General features: G+C 45.0%; 1 protein-coding gene and 1 long non-coding RNA gene across 3 annotated transcripts in view; one reads left to right on the forward strand and one right to left on the reverse strand.

Moving 5' to 3' along the window:
* Positions 1 to 20,366, reverse strand: part of AUTS2 (AUTS2, activator of transcription and developmental regulator) — a 172,413-nt gene that overhangs the window by 65,940 nt on the left and 86,107 nt on the right. Inside the window, exon 2 of one of the 2 annotated variants that reach the window (XM_023753454.1) lies at positions 17,121 to 17,172. The gene's annotated coding sequence lies outside the window, so the exon portion shown is untranslated. Of the gene's footprint in view, positions 1 to 17,120; positions 17,173 to 20,366 lie in introns of those variants that run through there. The other variant, XM_023753453.1, reaches the window with a different exon arrangement.
* On the forward strand, positions 4,429 to 10,420 carry LOC106697071. Its single transcript, XR_001348092.2, has 2 exons — positions 4,429 to 4,651; positions 10,169 to 10,420. It is a non-coding gene; the product is annotated as an uncharacterized LOC106697071 (long non-coding RNA).

Consider the following 20,366-nt stretch of genomic DNA (forward strand, 5'->3'; position numbering starts at 1 on the left):
CCTTGTATGTGCCCTGACTGGGGATCGAATCCACAACTTTGGTGTATTTCTGAAGTACCTTTTGGTGGTGTGCCTGTGTGTATGTGGCAGGGAGAGAAGAAGAATTTCCAATGGGATAGCACTCAGAGTAAGCTTGTTTTTTTTAATCTTTTTGGGACAACAACGGAGCTACACAGATAGGGCCCAAAGTAATTATTATAGTCGTCTGCTTCTCTTTCAAGTGCCCTGGTCTGGACAGTAAGTAATATGGTCACCTTAATTACCACTCAGAAGATATGCAAACACCAGGTATTTTACAGGAAGGGGGGATGAGAGAAAGATACCAAAAAGGGTTTATTTGTTCAAATTCCTAAAGAAGCAGGGCTAGAGCTGCTGTTTATAATTTCCCATTAAGTGCTGTTTGCTTTTTAATCTAAGGGTATTAAGAGAGACAAGGAAATAAAAAGCCAGTTGGAAAGGAAAGACTGGGGCCGAGCAAGGGTGGGAGAGTCAGACTGACTGACTAGGAGGTGGCCAGGGAAGAAGGCAAAGGAGCCAGCTCCCTCCTGGTCAAGAGGAGGAGACCTCCTAGGTCTGGAGGAGGAAACTGACGCTGTTCCCCAACAGAGGCTCAGTCCTCCAGACAGGCCTCAGGTGGGGTGGGGAGCTGAGGTAGGAGGGGGCCCAGGGCAGTTACTCTAGTCAGTCAAGGAATGAAGGAGGGAATGGTGGTGAAGGAGGGAATGGTGGTGGTGGGGGGGGGGGGGGCAGTGGGCAGGGAGGATGGCGGGATGCTTCCAGAGTTCAGAGGAGGCTGGAGCACAAATGTACACAAGACCATCAGCCCAGTCACCTGCTGTCCTCCAGGACACGCAGCAGCCCGGGGGCAGGAATGGAGGAAGTGAGATGACTGCATAGTCACCGTGGTTGGCAAGGGGGTGGAACAGAAGGCTCGGAGGGTGAGTGTTGGTGAGTGCCTTGGAAAACCCTGCATGCCAGGGCTCTAATAGCTCTGTGCAGCATTTTTTAAAGAATAAAAGAGCTTAACCATGATGCTCTGACTCAAAAGGCATTCCTGCCCACAGAGAGCCAAAGGTGAGCATAAGTAGGAGTGGGCTGGGCGAGGGCTTGAGGCTCCAGAAAACATGGATGAATGTCAGGGATTCCTTGAACTTTGGCTATCAGAAAACTCAACATGGGTTGGGCTATTTGGCTTTATAAGAAAAAATGAAAAAGAAATAGAAAAGAAAAGAGGAAAAAAAAAAAAACAAGCTTACTCTGAGTGCTAGCCCACTGGAAACCCTTCTCTCCCTGCCACATCCACACAGACACACCTCCAAAAGGTACTTCAGAAATTTCCACTTTTCCTTGGACCCCTTTTGGGTGCCTGGCTGTCTACAGTCCCCACCACCCTCTTGCCTCATCCACTCTCCCTTCCCTGGGTATGTAGATGCCTGAATTTTGGGCTCTCTTACCATGGCTTTGAGAATTAATTCTCCCATCTACTTGAGTGAGGCCTTCTCGACCAATAAATCTCTCCTTACCACCACTCCCAAATTAAGTGATTAGTTCTAAACAATAAAAATGTTAATAACTTCACCAAGATCTCCAGTTATAACTGCTGTCCCATCACTTGAAATTCCTTTACAGCTTTTCCAGTTTAATTTTTAATTAATCAGCAATATAATGCTCCAGTTCTATAAATACATAAAATCTACTTTTGTGGGAGGTTAAGTTTAAATATCACACTAAGTCTTCCATTAAATTAAGTGGCTAAATATATCTGACATATGCTGAAAGTGTGGGTGTCCCTCACTCCGCTCTCCCTCAAGTTTCCCAGGCTAGAGCTGCATGATCAGTACTTTTACCTAAATATCCTGCAAACAGTTCAGGCTGAACGGGAAACTGTGATGTCGACAGGAGGTATTTTTCAATTCACCAAACAATAGCCCCCACCCCTGCAGGCTGGGCTGGCACAGGTAGGAAGAGCAGGAGCCTGGGAGACTGGGACACAAGAACTGGCTGTTATTTCCCACGTGAATTGTTTTCTCACATGCAAAACACCTATTTGGCTGGGCCACAGTCTGAGTTAAACAAACACGAAAACCCCTGGCACACTGCAGGCACTCAATACGCGTGGACAGCCTCCCGGTCGCTTCCTGAAAAAGGACCGGTTGGGATCATCAGACCATCTCATGATGCCAAATGAGTTGATAAGATCAAGTAACATTCAATCTTTTCCAAGTCTGCTTTGATCAAGTCACTTGGTCACTCCAGTTATAACGTACATTTGAAGATTTGAAATAGCTTTCAGGATGTCCAATAAACAGAAGCTGAACCCCTATTTCGTGCAAAGCGCCCTGCTGGTCACCGTGGGAAAGATGAGGGAAGAATTCAGAGAAGAGGGTAAGACAGCAGCATCTATTGCTCTAGTAGGAAAGGCAGCCTGCAGGAGCGTTCACATTATGGGCAGATGGAAGGCTGCCTGCAGGACGTGGCCTTCGAGCAGAGCTGTGAAGGACAGGCGTAACTTTAAATTCACACACACGTGTGTCTGAACCCATTTGACGGTGCTCTTTCAGACAGCATTCTCATTTTTAGATATGTTGGCCCTTCCATTGATAAACACAAACCACTTAAGAAAAGGTTCAAAAAATTAAAAGCATGGGTTAGATCTACTGTAAGGAAAATGCAAACAGAGAAGGGTTTTAGAAATAGTAATACAATTCCTAGAAGGGTAACAACTTCTTGCTCTATAAGTTGCAGTTAAAAGAAAAAAATAAACATTTGTCTTGCTTTTCCCGTAATTGTATCTGAGGACAACGAAAGCGCTCTAATTGATGAGGGAAAACTGTCGTACAGAAGAATTTCTTTCGGCCGACAAATGTGGAGGGAAGGTAGCAACGTCACCCTTTTGCCGTCCCTGATGAAATACTTCCTTGGGCAACTATCCTCAGTGGGTGAAACCACTGGAGGAAAGTGGATGGGGAACTTGACAATGCGGGCGTCAGTCTGTCACAGCCTGACCTCACTGAACAATCTTGGCATCACCAAAACTGAGACCCCCAGACATCGTGGGCCCCCGAATGGGAGGCAGCACAACGCTTCCTGCAACGTCTATGGTGTTTTCTCGCCAAAAAGTCTAACTTGAATCTAGTCCAGGCTCTTGGGCCCAGTTCCCATTGTAGGACATGTGAGGGGCAGAGGAATAAACTAAATGACACCACAAGGGCTTGCTTCCGGCATGTGGAACAGATGACCTGGTTTCTGCAACAAGCCACTGGCTTGAGAATAGGAGGCCGGGAGAGTGTGGAAAGCTCCTGATTAAAGTAACTGATCCGTGACCCTGGGGTGAATCGAACGGGAATAAACTGTGTAAAGTGGCACCTGGGAGACAATCGGGGCGATGAGACTACAGATGGGAATCGGAGGATGCTGAGGAATTATTTTATATTTTGTCAGGCTGATAACAGCATGTGGTTATACAGGAATAAACTTTAAAAAATAGATGTACACAGAAGTAAGTAGGGGTGAAATGCCATGTGCTATAAAATCAGCAATAAAGAGAAGAGAAATCACCCCATCTATCCTTTCACCTACAAACATCTGTGGCAAATCCTGATAAATATGAATCTGGATAATGGGTACACACGAGGGTTCATTCTAATGTTCTCTATGTTTAATTAATTTGGACAATTTTCATGTTTTAAAAAGCTCCTGATGTGGATCCATTAGGAAACGGAATTCACTTTCATATGCAAATTTCACGTCACATGTAAAGACACACTTGCTAAGCCTTTGAGCTGATTCTCAATTCAGATATTCACTGTTGGAGAAAGCACTTACACTTGGAAAGCCTCAACACACTACGAGTCCCTGAATGTGCCCCCAGGACCAGAAGCATTGGCACCCACTGGTTAACGGTTGGAATGCAAGGTCCTGAGCCTCAAGGTGGTGGGACCCAGCAACCTGTGTGTTAGCAAGCCGCCCAGAGCATTCTGATGCAGGCGAAAGTTTGACACCCCATTTGGGGGGATGTCTATAATTGAGGAACACCTAAGAAAGCTTTAATATTCAGGTGAACTTGATGAAACATCTTAGAAAATGTCAATTTTTGGAAAAACCCAGCTCCGGTTTAATTTTATAGCCTTAGCACTTCATAGTATTTTGCATAGAAGAGAAAATATTTTAAAACATTGCCATCCATTATTCTACAATCCTGGCAACTGCGGTTGAATAAGGAATCTACACAGTACTTTGGTTACCAAATAGTTCCTAGTAGCCACAGCACACTTGCTCTGTAGGTGTGCTCTGTGCTGGGATAACCCCGCATACAGATGGCAGGCGGGCACTGGTGAGGCAGCATCTGCCAACCAGGAACTGAACAGAGCAGTTTGTCTTTGAGAAGCGGTTGAGCAAGTTAGCTTGGCTGGTTACAGTATAACACTGGCCCAAGGTCATGGTTGCAAACTCCATTTAGGACAGATAGCTTTGCTTTATAATACAGCCCTAAACACAGGCCTGGTATCGGCCAGCCTCCTGGACATGAGGAGGCCTGTGCACCAGGGAAGAGAGTGGAAGGACAGGAATCCAGGGCGAGGGGCAACTGAGTCCAGTGGTGGGTCCACAGTGCTACTTTCAACAGCTCCGGTGCACCTGATATTGAAAATAAGTAAGTAAAAACATGCTGGACAATGATCAGGCTTTCTCCCTATTTGCTAGGGAGTCTGGATTTCACCGAGTGATCCATGTATCATTTGAGCATTTACAAAAACCCCGCTGTCCAAATGTCCTTCCTTGCACCTAGACCTGTGGTCATCTGCATCAGAATCACCTGGAAGGCTTGTTCAAGGCAGACTGCTGGGCCACACCCCAGAGTGTCCGATTCAGTGGATTTTACACATCTGACAACAGCTCCTCACGGGATGCTGGTCTTGCTGGTCCAGGGACCACACTGTGAGAAGCCCTAGTCTGGACTCGACCCTGCACCTGAATTCCAGGTGATCCATTCCTATTAGTGGTGAGTTCTTACCAGCAGAGACTTGGCCTTTTTCACTAAAACGAAGTACTGGCCCCAGAAACCAAATCCATGACACATCACGAAGATGAGGAGGGCCCAGAGTGGAACTGAAAGATTCTTTAAGTGAATTCTGTAAGCCTGCTGTGCTGGGCACTGGACGGGCACCATGGCCTCAGCCCAGCCTCAAAAAGCTGACACCGTATATCTGCAGCTGGGTCTCAGATGAGTTCTAAAGAAATTTAAGACAGGTGTGTGTGTGTGTGTGTGTGTGTGTGTTAAGGCCAGCTTGTGCCACAGTGCAAATGGTCACCAGTACCTGAGACTCCTCTCCACAGTGCAGCCTTACCTGCCCGCCAAACATGGCCCCCTGCCTCCCCCCAGCCCTCCCCATTCTAGGATGTCAGTTGCTCACCTGTGTGGAAATGACAGCTGCTTGTCACGATCTACATGAGAGGCCTCACTCGCAGCAGTAACTAGCATGCCATTTCCAAGGCTGTCATTCTCTGGTGTCAGCAAACCCACTGTTCAAAGATTTGCTCTGACACGAAGCAGGCAGCGCCGTGACTGTTATTGCCGGGGACTCCTCTGTGCTCCGACACCGATGGCAGCTGCTCGGCGCCCAGGGTTTGTTTCACCCAATTATTTGTTTGTCACTTGCAAGCCCAGGATGTCGGGCGGGTATTGTGGAGGTATTTTTGGCCTGATGCACAGGCAGAAAGCATAATGAGGCCCTCAGGTGAAGGTCTATTTTGTCAGTTGGGTGCTAGGATGATGTGCAGTGAGAAGCCTGAGTAGCAATTAGGGTATTTGAATAAGATAAGATACCTGGCAGGATGCTGAGAAGGCTCCGAAAGTCAGCCTTAACTTTTAAAATGCCAGACAATCCCTCCGCGTAGGCAGTTTTCAAGTTTGTCCTGGAGCTCACAGGGAAGGAGGAGGAGCAGGAGCCATCTGCTCAACCCAAGGGCCCGGAGGAGGAAAGTGGCTAAACCTAGCCCCAGCCTGATGGAGGTGTGCTCTGGGGGTGAGGCCCCGGCCCAGCAGGGGTAATGGCCATTCGGGCACATATCAATTACCCACGGTCGGTGAGGCCAGATTGGCACTGGAGAGCCATCCTCTAGCCAGGTATCCCCAGCCTGACTACTGGTCAGGAGTTTCCACTTCCCTGGGAGTCGAAAATCAAACTGATCTGATGTCTAACAGCTCGGGAAGAGGCCATTATACAGGGCAATGTGGCCCCTACAGACAAGTGCAAAAAACAGCAACAAAAAACACACACCAAAAAAACAAAAACAAAACCCAAAAAGAACCCCCACAAAATTTATAAGCTAATATTCGACCAAAGCACACAGCACCTGTGCCCCTGCATCTAATCCAGGATTCTGCCTCTAAAATGCTTAGTGTCTCGTCAGTGACACTCTTCCTGTCTGCAGCTCTCAGTTCCAGAAAGAGAGAGAGGCAGTTGACAAACCCAATTCCCCTAAATAACACACAATGGATTTGGCAACAATAAAGTTAACCTGGCTCTTCCTTAAATCCATTCACAATTGTAGTTTGTGCCACCGCTTACGGAACACCTGGATGCTCAAAGTATCATCTCTTTTTTTTACTCTAAAACCCACCTTTCTCCAACATATACGAGAAGGCTGCGAATAACGCTAAAATCCAGCGCACAGCAAGTGTGGTATCGTGACAACGAAGTCAACTACCTTCTGGCAAAAGGCAAAGTAGGGAGTAAATTGCTTCAGTCAAGAAGGCCTGGATTAACCCTGGAAGAAGCAGCGGTCTGATGAATTGCCTGGTGAAGGAGTCTGCTGACAGAGGAAGATGGATGGCGAGGTGGCGACATTCCCTACATTATCTAGAATGGTCCACCCAGGCCACACTTCCATTCACCTTGGTAAAATGAGTCACTTCATGGAAAAGGAAGCTAGCTGGCCGCTTGCCCCTGGATGCTCTAAAGCAGGGCCTTGCTCTGAGAGTCTGGCCCCTGCCTCCTCCTGTATCTAACCTGTAGCAAAACCCCTGAGGGAAGTGGTCAGTCATTCCACTTCGGTCAAGTACAAAGGAGCCAGCACCCAAGTGCTTTATACCGTGGGGCTTTATAGACATTCATGAAGCAGATAAAACACCTTTCAAAATGCAGACCAGCAGAGAAGGACTCTGCATTGTTATTCTTATTCTGGAGGTTCTTACCTCATCGGATGGACATTCAAATTGTAGAACCTGATTCTCTCCTCCTCTTCCCCCCACCTCTGGGACTCAGCCCCCTCTTACCTCCAGGATCTTTCTTACAGAGACGGAAGTTCCTGCACAGCAGAGGGGCTTCTACAGCCCTTTCTTGCTCACCAAGTCCAGGACTGAAGTCAGCACTGGCCCCAAGCACCACCCCTTGCATAAGCAAGTGCTCACAGCCTTGCTCTCAGCTGTCTAGGAAAATGCAGGCCTCTGCACAAGCTTCAGGCTCTAACAGGACCGACAACACTCAAAAAAAAGCAAACTCTGGCCTTTAGACCTTGATGGATTTTGGAGTCCCTCCAACTTTCCAACATAACCAAAGAGAAAAACAGGTTCAGTGGGGTGAGCTGCCGGTGGCCACAGGTGGCCCGCTTGGACTCAAGCCTGGTCTTCGGTTACTAAACGCCGCGCTCACTGTGCCACATGCCATCGCCTCCTGGTGGTATGCCAACCTGACACACGTTTAAGCAAACAAGTCTAACTGGGGAAACATGAAAAAAGGGGGTCCTACTGATAGGCAATGCACAGAACTTTACAGTGGCCCCCAAATATTTTCATTAGCTTAAGTAACCAATTTAACAAAAATATCAGTTCTTCAAATGAGAAGCTCAAAGGGGTAGGTGTGAGTCTAACAGTGAGCACAAGTTGGCAAATAAATGTCGTGGCTCTCAGAAAGGGTGACACCCGTGGCAGCCTCCTGGGATCTGGTCTGTTTCTGTTTTGCTGATCCACAGGGGCTCACCTGACATCAACTCTCCTCCTAACAAAGTCCTAAAGCCATTAAAAACAAAACAAAACAGTCAGTGACTTCTTTCCCATTACACCACTGAAATGTCTCTTTCTGAGTTTAAACCCTTAATTTCTGGTTGTATGTTTAATGTGTTCTGTCCACTGCTGTATGTCCTGAGCCTGTTACGTACTCAGTGCCTGACCATATCTGTTGAATGAAGAGTAATTTCAACATGGCCTCCACTTTACACTCACTGAAGGAACAAACGGAATAAGCATTGACATCCTTTACTTAGCAGATGACAAAGCTGATTTCAGAAGACTCCTTGTCAAACCAAAGTTTATGGATACAGTTGACGGATAAAGAGGTCCTAAGAGTTTATCAAACCAAGAAGCCCAGCGGAGGGCAGGCCACACTTGGAGCACCCGCAATTGATATAAAAAGAGGAATTGCATGGTTGGTCATTCTGGGTTTTACTATGGAAAAGCCTTCCCTGGCTATAAACAGATAATGAGAAAATGATGTAATGTTGGCTAAAATTAGGTTTTAGTGTTACTCTGCTGAGAGATGTGAAAGGTGATAGATAAGAGGGGGGAAATGTTTTCCAAGTGGCTTTTAAAGGCATCCAAATATAACCACCTCCCACATCAGTCTATTAACAGGCACACTTGAGACATTTCCCTCTTCAAAAGGACTCTTAGAAAAGCAATGATGTGCTCTCAACCCCTTCCTTTATAAGACAAGGTTTACGAGGGTCAGAGAGGATTGGAGGGCCCACAGAACACGGCTCATTATTAACAGACCCCTCCCATCTCAGCATAGAACTGGGCCTCAGGCTTACATCACCAGTTGCTAAGGAAATGCTCCCGTTTGAAAATTCTAAGTCACTTCTAATAAACTCTGGCTGAAAATTAAAGATCAGTCCACTCACAGGCACAGGAATGGGCATGGAGAATAGAAATATGGAGATACATGACCTTATTAGAAGGTGAGAAAATCAGAGATGCCTGAAGTTGATGCAGTAACCATGGCAATTTTGGCCACACCTCCTCAGATAATGGTGGACCTTCTGGGATGCCAGAAGTCCTGGCTGAGACCCACCACCATCAAGAAAAGTTCTTCCCAAACTCCAGGGATCATAAAATACCTCGGGGAAAGCCCCAGGGTCTTGTTCTGGCCGTGAGATGGTTAGACATGCCGCCTACCACCTCCAAGCTGAGACTTGAAGAGGCCCTTCTACGGTTCTGACCTGCTCTTCTCCCTCTGCCAAGATAACTACCAGGATGGGGGCAGCCCAGAGCTGGTCCCAGAGTAAAGACAAGGCCTGCAGCGGGTCCATAGCTGACCTATCATGATAGGTTGTCACAGCCTCTGCGGCACAATGTGCAACAGGGGACAGACAGAGACCCTGAACTGCTGCCGAAGGCAAACACGCTTCTCAGGAGCCAGCCGGGACCGTCCACCTGGGTGGTACTGCTGACTCCCACCGAAGGGGCACAACGGGGACGCCCACAGGACATGGGCTCTTCACCGCGCCATACCAGTGGCAGGATGTTTCTTCTTCAACTCCTCGAGCTGCTGAGAGGCTTGCTCGCATGGACACTTCTGCACATCACATCACAGTGAACTGATGGGGTGCCTCACAAACCTGGGCTCCTTCCACTCATATCCATGGGTTCTGGACTTGGCAAGAAATCTTACTTCTAGGAGGGGATCCAGAGGTATAGCCACCTATAGCCAGCATTTCACTTGCAGGTAAAATGAACCTCCAAATACTAATGTATGGCCACCCTGCATAATCAGGCCTTAGAATGCACTCTCCCAGTGAGCCCAGGCATGCTCAGCCACCCACGGAAGTCAGGTCTATGGGGTGGGATGGGTTACGGGGGAGCAGCACAGAACTCTGAATTCAGGCCAGATCCCCTTGGTGAGCCCACTAAGAGGGTCTTTCACAGAGAGCCATTTCTGCTTTTTTAAAGCACAGATTGGGCAAGTGGTAAAACACGTTGATGGCTGCCCCAGGCTAAAATCAAAGACAGCTGAGCAAAAGTTCAGGCACCATGAAATTCATAAAATCACTGTTGCACCGGCTCCACCACAGGTTCAGGAATAAACCGGTAAAAATCCAAAACGCTCGGAGATTACTTGTGTGGGAATCAATCATTTCTCTGCTGAAATTTTCTGGCATTTCCCTTTTACAGCATCTCCACTGGATTCCTAATTCACCGAAGCTGCTGCCTGAGACTGAGCATTGCTGGGCTTTCTGAGCAACTGAGACAAATTTTGATCGTTAAATAAATTCCAGGCAAGAGCATGTTTGACTTATGCACAGGAAAGCAGAGAATTCTCCTGTAAGCTGCAAAACAATAGTGTTTTATCTTATCTGAGGAACTTATTGCCGCTTGCCTGTGTGTGTTTTACTGCCAAAATAAAATAAATTGAATCAGCTCACACATGATAACATGCTCTTTCCTAACTCATACTAATTGCTTGGCTAATTGATGTTTGTTGAACTTTCTCCATTTCATTGAGTGATTAGGTACAAAGCTAACAGTTGACATCTGTAGGCGCTTAACTGGCGTCTGTAATTACTGTTAATGTTAAATAATTGTTAGTTAATTGGAGTGGTAACTGACGGAATGGAATCCAGATTGTGAAGCAAAAAGAAACCTAGTTAAATAAACATACATTTTCAGAGAAAACAACATTTTCCTGCAGTTGTCAGAAACGAGAAATGATCCAGAGGCCATGGCAGCCCCAGCTTCCTCCGTGCAGGAAACCCTCCCGGCCTGGCGTCACCGGTGAGGAGGCCCTTCGTCACTTAGCAGGGCCCATTAAAGCAGCGGTTCTCAACCTGTGGGTCGTGACCCCTTTGGGGGTCAAACGACCCTTTCACAGGGGTCGCCTAAGACCATCGGAAAACACATATATAATTACATATTGTGTTTGTGATTAATCACTATGCTTTAATTATGTTCAATCTGTAACAATGAAAATACATCCTGCATATCAGATATTTACATTACGATTCATAACAGTAGCAAAATTACAGTTATGAAGTAGCAACGTAAATAATTTTATGGTTGGGGGTCACCACAACACAAGGAGCTGCATTAAAGGGTCTCGGCATTAGGAAGGTTGAGAACCACTGCATTAAAGGCTCTCCAGAACCGATCTGAGGTTTTCATTCCAGCTGTCTCCTATGAGTGTGTATTACCTTCTGAGACAACCAAATACTAAGTCATTTTGTTTAACCAAACAAAACCCTGAATATGAAGGGCTTCAAGCCTTCTAGCTAATATTGCCAAGCATGGAGAGAAGACTTTCAACAGAATAAGCGAAGAGCTTGGTCCCTGGGCTCAAAAGTAAAAATCATGTTGGCTTATGTCACTGGAAGGAGTTTGCTACATTGTGATCTGCTCCTGCTGGTCTGGCCTAAGTTTTACCTGGAAAGGTGACATCACGGTCAAGGTTCTACTCAAAAGACACCATCAAGAGCGATGTGAATGTTCAGAAAAATCTTCCACCCTCTTCCAAACATTCACTTTCACCATCACAATTCCAGGCATGGGGTCCAATATGTACCCAGGGTTTCCCCCCCACAATAATCCATAAGGTCAGGGAAAGACCAAGTCGCAGCTGATGAAAACATTAGAGGGAAACACTTTCTCACAACCTGGGATATTTTTAGACCCTTAACGGTGGCTTCACACTAACAGTACAAGGCATCTGCTCCTAAGAATTCTCAGGGAATAATTCTATACAACCGATTTGGTACGTCAGAGCGCAATTTCTATAGAAAGGTCAATTTCCATAAGAAAAGGAGCTGATTGCTTGCTATTTGCAGTGCGCTAGGAGGAGGAACTCAAGTACTCTAGCTTCTTTGTCTCCCATCAAGGACCAATTACCCTGCAATAGTATTTAATTCTCCACACATCAGAGGTCTCTATCTCCTGAAGACCCCCAAGTGCCCCCACAAGATACAAAATAAAAAGGTCTAGAGAAAGAAAATTAAAGAATGAATAATAGTCCAAGTTCCCCTTATCTAGGACTTAAGACATTACAAAAATGCAGCCAATTTACAGAGGCTGCAATGGACTCTTCTGCACATGCGGAATGTGCTTGACGTAAGGCCCCCCTCACAACCAAACCAAGACACGAGGAGGAATTGTAAAATGGTCTCTATATGTGCATTATGATGGGGTTTTGAACTTTAAATTAAAAAGAAATTTTAAAAGAGAGCTATCCCATACTCAACAACTCCATTACTTTCACTTACATCGAAAGCACAGAATTATTTTAGGGGAGGGTTTTTCTTAAGCTCCATGGTGGCCTTGGTGGTAATATAACTCAGCTTTTTGGTCACCAAAATAAGGGGTTCCCTCTTCATGTCTAAACCTAATAAATGAGGTGAGATCATCTTCATTAAAGAATTTATTAAGTACCCAGTTACTGAACCTCATCACACCAAGCAGGTGTATCTCTAGTAACATGTCTCTCACCTGCTCTCCTCAAATCTCAAGCAATTTTTTAGCCTGGTTTTCTTTCCATGCTGCTGATAAAAGCATACTGTCAGAAACAACCGAAATCCCCACTAACGTAAAGGCTCTGACCTCATCCTATGGACCCCCTCAGCACAAAATGACCCCAAGAAGAGGCCAGGTGCGTCCACCTGCAGGCCTGGTAGGGCCTGGAAAGGGAAAAACCATCCTGGTGAGAGTGAGCTCCAGGTGGTCCCCGTGCCCCATCTGGTACTCACCATGGTGAGTGTCCACCAGAGCTCCCCCATGGCTGACCAGGAGGGTGGGTGGTGCTCCTTAGCTATTCACATCACAGTAGACACTGGTACTCGAAGTGCGGGGGGGGGGGGGGGAGGACAAACCAGGGGCTCCCTCCCTCCCTGGGTCATTCCCACCTCAGTGCTTCAGCTCTCTAACACAGTGGTTCTCAACCTTCCTAATGCCGCGACCCTTTAATACAGTTCCTCATGTTGTGGTGACCCCCCAACCATAAAATTATTTTCGTTGCTACTTCAGAACTGTAATTTTGCTACTGTTATGAATCGTAATGTAAATATCTGATATGCAGGATGTATTTTCATTGTTACAAATTGAACATAATTAAAGCATAGTGATTAATCACAAACACAATATGTAATTATATATGTGTTTTCCGATGGTCTTAGGCGACCCCTGTGAAAGGGTTGTTCGACCCCCAAAGGGGTTGCGACCCACGGGTTGAGAACCGCTGCTCTAACAGCTCACTCAGGAGGGCCCAAGGCTACTCTGTGAGACACAGGGGAAGGTAAAGAAGGGGTGAGAAAGGCCTGGTGTGAAATACACCTCTCGGCCACCTCTCCTCTGTAACTCCCAGGCCTGCAGGACAGATTCTGGACAAGAGGGCTCTGTGGCAAGAAGGGGCCTTTTCCTTCCCCCTAACCTAGAGCATGAGCCCACACCTGAGCTGGTCCATAGACAGAGGACTCCAGAGACTATTCTCCTTCCTCCCAGGTAGGGCTGCCCTTCTTTCCCGTCCTCCTCGGGGAGCTCTGCTCTGAAGCAATGTCAGAGTTTAAAGGAGATGAACTATCTTGGCAGGATGGTCACAGGCAGCAAAGGACTCACTTTCTGCATTCCCGTCTATATATCAAAAGTGGCAAAAACTGCCAAGTAGGCCCTCCGGTAGGTGAGAAAGGGTAATAATACACGCTGGCTGGCCATACTGAATTGCCGGGGAGTTCCTTTTCAGGAGAAATACTCCAGAATTGTGAGTGTAAGTCCTGTTGCTTCCATAGCAGTTCAACCAACTAAACATGGACAAGAAAGAAGTCTTTCTCTGTGTGTTTCTGTCTCACTGAGAAAATTAAGTTTTCCTATGGCAGATGGGTGAGTCACAAAGACAGAAGGATTCATAAAATTCACATGAACATCCTGTAAACATTTAAACACACTCTGATTAAATAAGGCAACCATGACCTTGATTAAAGTAAAACTTTTTTTTTAATGTCTACACCCCTAAGCCCTGCAATCTGGAGGCTCATCTTCCCACCTCTTTGGACATGCTCAGTTCTCACTGGAATGGTGTGGGCACGTGCAAGCACGCACTGCTCAATTCGTTTGCTTTAAAAATGGGAAATAAAAGGCATCAGAAGAAAGCAACGATTTGGAACACCTAAACACAAAACTCTTACCAGTTCTCCATTAAATTGGATGGACTCTACAACAGAGAACATCAACATAAATTCAATGGGCAGAAGTGACAGAAAACCCATCCATCGGACCTACTCTTTTTCAGCCCCTCCCCACTTCCCAACTAAATGTTAGAAAACATCCCCACCAGAGAACTCAGGCCCTAGCAAGACTGGGAGCTTTTGCCATGGTTGGAAATTCTGACCTATAGAGGCTGCCTGACTTATTCGGGCTCACAAATAGATGGACAGGACTTGAGCCATGGCCTGCTGCTTCAGCTTGGAGCTCCATCCCAACATCACAGCTGCCCCCCAGGCCCCAACCATAATCAGTTTGTGAGATTAACACTGCCCCCCCCACAGTGGCATTTTATGGCCCAAATCTGCTGCCACTGGGCTCAGCGGCATAATCGGCATAATCGCAGCACCAGTTTAGAGCCAGGCTTCTCTAGGGTGGAGCACTGTAGAACTCTGAGCCAGAGAGGTGATATGTAGCTTTAAACATCTGAAGGTGGAGAAATACACGTGTCAGCTCCACTGCAAGCTGGAAGCTTTGAAGATATTCCCAGTAGTGTTTGTTACCTGGTGTAAATTTGCCCTTTTCTTACAACGCTTTTTATTGCTCTTGGCTAAGAATACTGGACAGAGACAGGAGACCTGACTGGTAGGCAGGCAGGCTGCTTTGCAGGAGAACTTGAACTTGATGTGCATGAAGCTGACAATTCCTTGAAGGCCCTGTGGACCATCCATCCAGTAAACGCTGTCACTACCTGGAGTGAAAACAGCCCCAAACCCAAAAGCACATGGCGAGGCTCTCTGCACCTGTCCTGAAGCCATGGCTGACATTGTCACTACAGAATGAATCTCTTTTTGAAGTTGTTTTCCTGATGGTTAGCAGTTTGAATACTAATCCCCTTAACAAAACTGTCCCCACCTCCCCCCTCCTTTCCTGCTCCCCTTAATCTCCTTCTCTCCAGGGAGGGGGGTGGGTGCTGGACACCAGTCAGTCTTGTCTGCAGCACCTGGATTTGCATTGATTCCCTCTCTTGTCATTCATGTTACCAACAGGAATTAGCATAAGGCATTAAGGGGAAACTCAGGAGGAGAAAAGAAAGACCATTTTGATGGAAATAAGGGGCAAAGGAATAATCTGCCATCAACTAAAATGCTTATTTGTGTATGGTTTCCCAAGCAAAGCTTAGAAAAAGCCTGTGTTGATTTTAGTGTACACAAAGAAACCTTAATCCTTTCAAGGCAACTAAATCACCCCAGAAAAAGCAGCTCAGAAGAAAGGCACCCTGTCAGGGGGCGACTATTCACAACCAAATAGATGCCACAAATCACACTCTGTAAGTAAACACAAATAAGAATGTGGGAAACGTTTGATTGGAAAAGGGAAAGGGGGAGGGGGCAGAAGCAGGAGGGAGGGGGCAGAGGGGTTCCTCATCAATCACTCTCCATTGAGCCTTTCAGCCTGGTGAGGGCAGCGAGGCCTGAATGCAGGTCTCAGAGCCAACTCTCACTCTAGGGCTCGTCCCAGAGAGGGGAAACACATTCCAAAGCTTTATGTAAACTGGCCAAAGTAAGACACAGTCACATGGCGCTGGAGGTCCTGGGAGGGGCCAGGCCGGGTTGTCACTGAAACACAGAAGACCTCCTTTGGGTGACCTGGCCTACCTCAGTCTCCTCCTCCTCCTCCCACCCCACCCTCTTTCACACAGATACACACCACTGTCTACTGATCCTCTCCCTCATCAAAATGAGCTATAAACAATTATGCATTTTTACATATGAGCACTGTATGCCGTGAACTGCACCTATCTTCTTTTATTGGGCTTTTAGCATTATGGTTAACAAATTTACACAAACTTTCAGTCCATCAAAAAAATATGATGAAATATAAAACTGGAACACTCCATTATATGCAATAAAAAAAGATAAAATTCAATATGACAATAATTCTGGGAGTAATAGCAATCACATAGGCATATACATCTCAAGGGAACTCTAAACATAATGTACTATTTAAAATTGCAGTTGGTTCCAATTCTAAAATAATCTGTGAGCTCAAAATAACTGAACTTGAAAACGTGTCTTACCAGCTAGCAAAAAATGCTAGCCTAGGCAAGGATGGCATGCTGAAGTGGTTTCAAATTTCACTTGATGAAGGCCCAACTCTGCACAGGCACTGCCTACTCTCTTTCAGGTAACACAGAAGGGATTCCCACAGAAAGCACACCTCCGTTTAGCAATTTTCACGCAAGCATCTGTATCTGGTTCTATTATAAATCTAATTGATCCCTTTCAAATCATACACCTTTGCAAGGCCTGTGAGTAGACACTCCTTTAAATTTCATTATTTCCAGCAACACTGCTGCAATGAAAACTGCTCAGAAACCTATTCGCAATAGATACGTTTTCCCTTAATGTACGGCTACAGCGTTAGCCTCTCTAACTTTATTACGGTTTGGAAGAAATTAAAGGGATAGCACATATTTAAATTTTGCCCTCTTGCTCATTTATTAACTTTACAGAAGGCCCACAGCAGAGTAAGGCTTGGTTTATGACCATAATGCTGCGAATATAAACATCCACAGGTTATTAGAGTCTGCAGTACAAATCGGCTATTTATAGATCTCCGACTGCTGGGCAGTTGATAAGTAACAATAAAGTTAAGGCGCTTTGAGAACTATTGTTCTCTATTACCGCATCCTGCATTACATTAAAGTCACATAGTAGTGATTTCTTACTCAAATCAATTGAAATAAGGATTCAAGATATTCTTTAAAATAAACTGTTTGCAATGTACCACAAAAGAACACAGAGTCCATCTCAAGCTAAACCACTAAATATGAACAGTAGTTCCAGAATGAAAAAAAGACCGTTGTTTTTTATTCTTTCTTCCTAGGCAATGACAAGAACACAAATATGAAAATACATAAATCACAGCTCAGAATTAATCTTACCTTTGTTTACAATAACGGTATTGAAGAGTTTTTCAGAGCTGGCATCTGATGCCTGGAAAACAAGAAGGGAGAAAAAAGTGTTATTATTGTCATTAATACAGTCACCACCATCATTACTATTTTTCTAAATCAATTTACTGCGTTTAAAAAAAGCCTAAGTCGGAAAGCAGCAATTTCCCCAACCCTCCATTAGGTGGTGCTAGTTGACTGCCTGAGAGAGACCTGCAGTGCAGTTATTTGCTGGAGGGGAAATCTGATTTCAAAAATGTGTCCTTATTAGACATATTATCTGTGCAAAACATATTTCTATGAGATGATACACAAAGCAATTCAGCTCACTCACATAATGATTTTGCAATTTCGTTGACAGATCATTATTTTGGAAATGGTACTTTTTTCATATTTGCACACATGTCTATTTTTCAATTTCCTTTCACAAACCAGAAATGCCCATTATTTAACGCTAAGCCTTTCCTCACTAAAAAGTGTCAATTAGCGCTTCCAGAAATTAATTTTTAAATATTCATCTGATGACTCCAAGATCCCTGTCCCTTATGGTAACCAGGATGACCTTGGTGTTAAAACCAAAGCAAGCTGACCTGCCCCCAAACCCCACACTGTACATGCCATCAGCATAATTTCCCTTGCATTTTCTAGAAACCATGTCTGCTCATTATTACACTGGCTTGAGGCCCTTGCATTTTCTAGAAACCATGTCTGCTCATTATTACACTGGCTTGAGGAAAATGAAATAAGCCTGTTTAAACAGCAAGAGCAAAGGCAATTTAAATTATACACTAATGTTCTGGGACATAAACATAAAATCAGTTTGGAGAAAAATACTATAATGTTTTGGAAGCACTAAATATTTCTAGAACTTGAAAAATTAAAAAATTAAAAATTAAGCACCCTCATTATATAATGTGAAGATGCATCTGCATTTAAAGTTACACTGGCTATGTTACATTTATGCTGTTTTGGCTATTCAATCCTTGTAAGAAATCACTTATTTTTCACAGTTTATAGAGATGCATGTTTGACAAAGCAAAGCACAGAATGCTGAATAAATAAGAAATATAGAGAATAGAAGGAGGGGTAATCTGAGGTACAGCATATTCTGGCTTTTAGAGACAAAGAAAATATTCAATTTAATTTTTCCAGGTTATGTTGAAGATGAGAGATTCTATGTACATCTGGGGACCATGTTCTGGTTCTTAAAGCAAGTGATACAGGAAGACATATAATATTTTTATTTTGACTACTTTTCCCTTTATTTCATTCTAATCTCCCAACTGTAGGGGTGGTTCAGAAGATTAACAGATCAAGAGGAAAAAAAAAAGGTTCTATGTGCAAAACAAGTGAAGTGCATACATACATACATAAACAGTTTAATAAATCCTAGATAGACGTTTCCTCTTATTTTGTAGGAGTGATAAAAAATAATCCAAAGGCCTTCCTGAAATCTTAAACAAAATTGTGTATTATACTATCTTTTAATAAAAATAAACTGCCAAAAAAACTGTTGCATGGAGGGGGGAGATAAGATATGCATTAAACAGATCAAGAAGACTGGATTATAAAAGCAAAAATGATGGAAACAGTCTTGTTAAACTGTAACATTAAGTGAGATTTCTAGGAATATGAATTTCCCAGATAAAAACTTAGCGATATGAGTATTTCACCATTCTTCAATAATAAAGTGTCTCTTGATTCTAATTGGAATGGCTAGGTTACATTCATGGCTTAAAAAATAAATTCCAGCTGACAGTTAAAAAAGTCGGTTAATTAAATCCTTTTACCAGATTGAAATAACCCTTGCAGATTTAGGAATTACTTATTACAATGAGCCTAACTGGCTCAAAGAAATATAAAAACAAATTGCTGCATCCCAAATATAAAAAGCATTAGTAAGGAAAGCAAACGGTTCCTGATTGAGTTTTTATTTGCATTTGGGCGTGTGCACAAGATAGAGAGGGAACAGGACAGAAGCTGGAGGTGAAGGTGAACAGGCCCTCTGGCTGCCACCTTTGTCAGCTCCACTGGGCTCCATGCTGTATTCTCAAATAGGTGGTTCGGGGAACCTATGTCTGAAGCAAACTTCGATGTGATTAATTATGATGCTAACTACTAAGTTATGATGGAAATAAGTCTGACAGGATATTCAGAGAGGCTGAGGAGTACACCTTCATTTTCTGATACACGCTACAAAGCCTGAAATGATGCCTCTTGCAACCGGGGGAGGGGGCGTCTCCACCAGGCCTCCAAAAGAAAATGATCGCAATGGGGCTTTGGCTGACCCTAAAATGATTCTGGATCCCTGCTCTCCCCCATTCAGCTGGGTAAAGCCGTGGCAGACCACTGCCCTGAAAGTCAGAATGAGCTTCTGAGCCAAAGCCTTCAGTGGAAACTACAAGAAAATCCTTCGCTTTTCCTCCACAAACTTTCCAAATTCTACTTATGCTTTTAAGGCATTTGTTCAAATTATTGGGCTCCTTGGGTTTTCATCTTTGGGACGTTTCGTTGTCACTGTTTTTAGAAAAAAACCTTCAATACCTTATATTATCTGGCCCATTTTCCTGGCTGATTTTTTTTTTTTTCTTAATCAGAAACGACAAACGGCAACGTGGTGAGCTGAGAGTTAGCAGAGGAGCGGAGCCCTTTCTTCTCTCCTTCTTAACGCGGGGGAACCTTTACAAGCTAAAGACCTTTATTTAGATTTTGCTCGCCATTTCATTCATCTCCCTCGCTTGGGTGTGGAGGTTGAGGACTTCAAGTGGCTACATCTAAAAATTGATACTCCCCCCCACCCCCCAAAAAAGCTTTTTAGTTGCTTTTTATTGAGGGGGAGGCGCAGATTTGTTTTTAATACTTAAAAATCACTAAAAACCGCAGTTGTTTAAAGAAAAGTTAAATAAGTCCAACAGATGGGAGGAAGGAACACCGACAATGAGGGCAAGGAATAAAAGCCTTCCATGCCCGAGACGGGGCGCAGCCGCCTGGCTTCGGGGTCCACCTTCATTTCCTTCGGCCGAGGACCGAGGACCGGGGAGACAGCCCTCCGCACCGGCAGGAAGAGGGACTTTGCAACCAGAGGAACCTCCGAGAAACTTAAGCGCGACTTCTCTCCCCACGGCGGCCGCCGATCCGCGCCCGGGTCTCCTTTCGCTTCCCCTCGGCCCCGCGTGCGAGCCGGGACCCCGACCTCGGCGCGGGGACCGCGGATGGAGCCCAGCGCCAGGGTCTCCA

Source organism: Myotis lucifugus, unplaced genomic scaffold (assembly GCF_000147115.1).
Source record: "Myotis lucifugus unplaced genomic scaffold, Myoluc2.0 scaffold_45, whole genome shotgun sequence".
NCBI classification, from domain to species: domain Eukaryota; kingdom Metazoa; phylum Chordata; class Mammalia; order Chiroptera; family Vespertilionidae; genus Myotis; species Myotis lucifugus.